The 5,614-nt window shown below is 29.9% G+C and overlaps 1 non-coding gene and 1 pseudogene across 1 annotated transcript; both read left to right on the top strand.

Moving 5' to 3' along the window:
* The first annotated feature begins 350 nt into the window (after positions 1-350).
* LOC149512600 (18S ribosomal RNA) lies at positions 351-2,157 on the top strand (annotated as a pseudogene).
* Positions 2,158-2,448: 291 nt separating this feature from the next.
* LOC149512599 (5.8S ribosomal RNA) lies at positions 2,449-2,604 on the top strand. The gene has a single exon (XR_016332254.1). It is a non-coding gene; the product is annotated as a 5.8S ribosomal RNA (ribosomal RNA).
* Positions 2,605-5,614: the final 3,010 nt, after the last annotated feature.

Here is a 5,614-nt window from a genome sequence, read left to right as displayed (position 1 = left end):
ACCCTGAGGATGCGATCGGGATCTTGTGTTACATACCTGAATTGAAGGAAATCAAATGTCTTGCCATCTCACATTTGTCTTGTGTCTTTAGGGGTTACGGGCCAGACTTTAATTGTGCCCCATGTCCCAAGTGTGCCACCCAAACCCCTGTTGACTTTAATTGGTACACTAGTGTTCATTCATGCTCTCGAATACAGAATGTTTTGTGGGTGCTGGCCTTCAGCCCTCATTCATCCAAAGCTATGCATTTTACATGCTTGACACACATGATGCTTATGCTCCCTATTGGCTCTCTCTACCACTAGTCGGTGTGTTGAGGCTTATGCAGTCCCAATGTCCTAAAAGAATGCTACTTGGTTGATCCTGCCAGTAGTCATATGCTTGTCTCAAAGATTAAGCCATGCATGTGTAAATATGAACTAATTTAGACTATGAAATTGTGAATGGCTCATTAAATCAATTATAGTTTGTTTGATGGTATCTACTACTTAGATAATCGTAGTAATTCTACAGTTGAAGCATACAACAAACCCCTACTTCTGGAAGAGATGCATTTATTAGATAAAAAGGTTGATGCGGGCTTTGCCCTTTGCTCTAATGATTCATTATAACTTGACAAATCACACGACTTTTGTGCCAGCGACGCATCATTCAAATTTCTACCCTATCAACTTTTGATGGTAGATTAGTGGCCTACTATAATGGTGACCAGTGATGGAGAATTACGGTTAGATTCTAGAGAGGGAACCTGAGAAAAGGCAAACACATCCAAAGAAGGCTGCAGGTAAAAAATTAGCAAATCTTGACATGGGGAGGTTGTGATAATAAATAACAATACTCGGCTCTATGAGTATAGTAATTGAAATAAATACAATCTAAATCCCTTAATGAGGATCCATTGAGGGCAAGTCTGGTGCCAACAGCCACGATAATTGTAGCTCTAATAGCATATATTTAAGTTGTTGTAGTTAAAAAACTCGTAGTTGGAACTAGGGTTAAATCGTTCAGTTCACCTCATGGTAAGCACCAGTCTACTAGTCCTTATAACCAACGATACACTCCTGACCTTAGCTAGCCAGCTCATTCCTCTGGCGATGTTACTTTGAAAAAATTAGAGTGCTCAAAGTAGGCCTATGTTTGTATACATTAGCATAGGATAACATCATAGGATTTTGGTGCTATTGTGTTGGCCTTTGGGATTATAGTAATGATTAACAGGGATAGTTAGGCGTATTCATATTTTATAATCAAAGGTAAAATTCTTATATTTATGAAAAATGAAATACTGCAAAAGCATTCACCAAAAATGTTTTCATTAATCAAGAATGAAAGTTGAGGGCTTAAAGTTGATCAAATACCATCCTAGTCTCAACTATAAATGATGCCAACCAAGGATCAATGAATGTTACTTTTAGGACTCCGTCAGCACTTTATGAAAAATCAAAGTTTTTGGATTCTAGGGGGACTATGGTTGCAAGGCTAAAATTTAAAAGAATTGACGGAAAGGCACCACCAGGAGTGGAGCTTGTAGTTTAATTTGACTCAACACAAAGAAACTTATCAGGTCTAGACATAGTAAGGATTTACATACTGAGAGCTCTTTCTTGATTCTATAAGTGGTGGTGCATGGCCGTTTTTAGTTGGTAAAGTGATTTGTCTACTTAATTCTCTTAACGAATGAGACCTTAGCCTATTAACTAGCTACGAGGAGATGATTCTTCATGGCTAGCTTCTTAAAAGGACTATGGCTGCTTAGACTAAGGAAGTTTGAAGTAATAACAGGTCTATAATGCCTTTAGATGTTTTAGGCTACACGTGTGCTACATTGATGTATTCAACGAGTCTATAGCTTTGGCCAATAGGCTCGGGTAATCTTTAAAATTTCATCGTGATAGGCATAGATCATTGCAATTATTGGTCTTCAATAAGGAATTCCTAGTAAGTGTGAGTCATCAACTTATGTTGACTACATCCCTACCCTTTGTACACACTTCTTGTCACTCCTACTAATTGAATAGTCCAGTAAAGTGTTTAGATTACAGTGACATAGACGATTCACTACCTGTGATGTTGCAAGAAGTCCACTAAACCTTATCATTTAGGGGAAGGAGAAGTTGTAACAAGGTTTTCATAAGTGAACTTGTGGAAGGATCATTGTCAAAACTGGCTTAACGAATGACCCATGAATGTGTTAACGAAACAGCAAGGGGGCGAGGGTGCCTCCGTGGCCTGAGCCTCTTCTGCCTTTAGGCATGTGCGACAATTGCTTCGTTTTGCCCCTTTAGTAAATGAAATGATCAATATCATTGCCTGTGACCAAATAACAAACCTTGATCATGAATCATGCCAAGGAACCTAAATGAAAAAGAGCACGTGTGCTATCGCCACCCCATTTGCAGCATATACGTGGGCAGCACCATGGCACCTTTTGTTAAGAAAAACCAAAATGACTATCGATAATGGATATCTTGGCTCTCGTATCAATGGAGAATATAGTGAAATATGACACTTGGTGTGAATTGTAGAATCTCGTGAACTATTGAGTCTTTCAACACAAGTTGTGCCCCAAGCCCTTAGGCTAAGGGCACGCTTACCTAGGTGTCATGCATTATCACCCTCTAACCTCTTACCTATCAACTCCAATTGATGGGGCAAAAGATGGCTTCCCATGATCTCGTCGATCGTGATTGGTCCAAAAAAGAGTCTCTAACAACAATAGTGTCATGACCGTCAATGGTAAAGCTCACTGCATGCCTTATTTTGGTGAAACGTGCATATTGTTCATCCAAACCCCATTGAACCCCCCGCATCATTCGATCGATGGTCACATTATGACCCGTTGAGTTTAAGCATATCAATAAGTGGAGAAAAATAAACTTACAGGATTCCCCTAGTAACAATGAGTGAACTGGGAAGAGCCTAGCTTGAGAATCGAGCATCTTCGTATCCGAATTGTAGTCTGTAAAAGCGTCCTCAGTGGTAGACAGAGCCTAAGTGCCCTGGAAAAAAGGCACTGTAGAGGGTAAGAGCCCCGTTATGCCTGGACCCTATCGCACCATGAGGCGCTGTCTGCGAGTTGAGTTTTTTTTGGGAATACAGCCCCAATCGGAGAGTAGATTCTATCCAAGGCTGAATACAGATGACAGACCAATAGCGAACAAGTTTCGTGAAGGAAAGATAAAAAGGACTTTGAAAATAGAGTCAAAGAGTAATTAATAAATTACTTATTAATTTAATAAGTTAAAACAATTTAAATATTAGATAAATAGAAAAAATCATTTTATCACAAAACAAAAGGTCATAATGATTTGAAATAGATAATTATTCAAATAACCATGACTATTTAAATTTGCTCGTTAAATAGATTTATTTTTAAAATTTTTTACTTATTAGTTAAAAATTAAGAAATTAATGTTATTTTAATCTGAATAAGTTTGAATAAATAGAAACAATTGTTTTATAATGAAACAAAAAGTCATAATGATATAAAATAAATAATAGTTCTAATAGTTATAACTGTTTGAATTTGTTTGATAGGCAGATTTATTTTTAAATGTTATACTTATTAATTGTCTGAATATTAATTAATTTATATTATTTTATTCGTAATAAGCTTGTATGAATAGAGACATTTGTTTTATAACAAAACAAATAGTTATAACAATTTGAAATAGATAATTTTTTAAATAGTTATATAACTATTATAAACTTAAACAAATAATCTTAGGTTTTAGTTCTAATTACTTGAATATTAATTATTAATAACAAAATATATCGATTAAATAAATAACAATATTAAAATAATTTAATAAATGTTGATCATTGTAAACAAATTAATAATAATTACTTGAATATTAATTGAAAATAATAAATAATAATAAATAAGAATTATTAATTTAAAAGACAATTGATTTAATAATTGACCATTTAACAAAATGGCCATAAGAATAATAAATTTTTAGATATATTTTAAAATAATCATATCTTACTAATTTAATAAGTAATAATTTGTTATAATTGATATAACAATATATCGACAATTATTTTATTGTTATAAAATAATTTTTTTAGTTCTTAGTAACTTATTCAGAATAAAATAAAATAAATTGATTAATATTTAAAAAATTAATAAGTAAGGGATTTAAAAAATAATTTTGTTTGTCAAACCAGTTCAAATAATTATGATTATTTAAATAATTATCTATTTCAAATTGCTATGACTTTTTCTTTTGTCAAAAAACAAATGTTTTTGTTCATATAAGTTTGTTTGGAATAAAATAATATTAATCTATTCATATTTTGAAAATTAAGAAGTAAGAGATTTAAAAAATAAATCTGTTTACTAAATCAGTTCAATTAGTTATAACTATTTAAATAAATTTTTTATTTCAAATCATTATGACCATTTGTTTTGTCATAAAATAATTGTTTTTGTTCATACAGTCTTATTTAGAATAAAGTAATGCTAATGTATTAATATTTTGAAAATTCGTAACTAACGGATTTAAAAAATGAATTTGTTAGCCTGACCAGTGCAAATAGTTATGATTGTTTGAACAATTATCTATTTCAAATAATTATGACATTTTGTTTTATCACAAAGCAATTGTTTCCATTCATAAAAGCTTTTTTGAAATAACATAAATATAATTTATTAATATTCTTAAAATAATGAGTAAGAGATTTAAAAAATAAAACTATTTTTCAAACAAGTTCAAATAATTATGACTATTTGAACAATAATCTATTTCAAATCATTATGACCTTTTATTTTATCATAAAATAATTTTTCTACTCATACAAGCTTATTTCAAAGAAAATTATACAAATTTATTAATATTTAGACATTTAATAAGTAAAAGATTTAAAAAATAAATTCATTTACTAAATAAGTTCAAATAGTTATAACTGTTTGAACAATTATTTATTTCAAACCGTTATGACATTTTGTTTTATCATAAAATAGTTATTTTTCTCCATACAAGCTTATTTGGATTAAAATAATATTAATTTTTTAATATTTTGACAATTAATAAGTAAAAGATTTTAAAAATAAATATATTTACTAAACAAGTTCAAATAGTCATAACTATTTGAGTAATTATCTATTTAAAATAGTTTTGACCTTTTGTTTCGTCCTAAAACAATTGTATCAATTCATATAGGCTTACTCAAAATAAAATAATACTAATTTATTAATATTCCAAAAAATAATGAGTAAGAGATTTAAAAAATGAAACTATTTTCTAAAATCAATAATTGTAAGTGATTATTAATATTAAGACAATAATAAGTAAAAGATTTAAAAATTTATTAATATTAAGACAATTAATAAGTAAAAGATTTAAAAAATAAATCTATTTATCGAACAAATTCAAATCGTTATGACTATCTGAATAATTATTTATTTCAAATTCTTATGACTTTTTTCTTTTGTCATAAAATAATTTTTTCCGTCTATACGAGCTTATTCAAATTAAAATAATATTGATTTATTAATATTTCAACAATTAATAAGTAAAAGATTTAAAAAAAATAAGTTTACCAAACAAGTTCAAATAGTCATAACTATTTGAATAATTATCTACTTCAAATCATTGTAACATTTTGTTTT

The sequence above is a fragment of the Durio zibethinus genome, chromosome 22 (assembly GCF_047325235.1).
Source record: "Durio zibethinus cultivar Kanyao isolate XHJ-2024 chromosome 22, ASM4732523v1, whole genome shotgun sequence".
NCBI classification, from domain to species: Eukaryota; Viridiplantae; Streptophyta; class Magnoliopsida; order Malvales; family Malvaceae; genus Durio; species Durio zibethinus.
The sequence above is the reverse complement of the archived record's forward strand: the minus strand, read 5'-3'. Positions and strand labels throughout refer to the sequence as shown.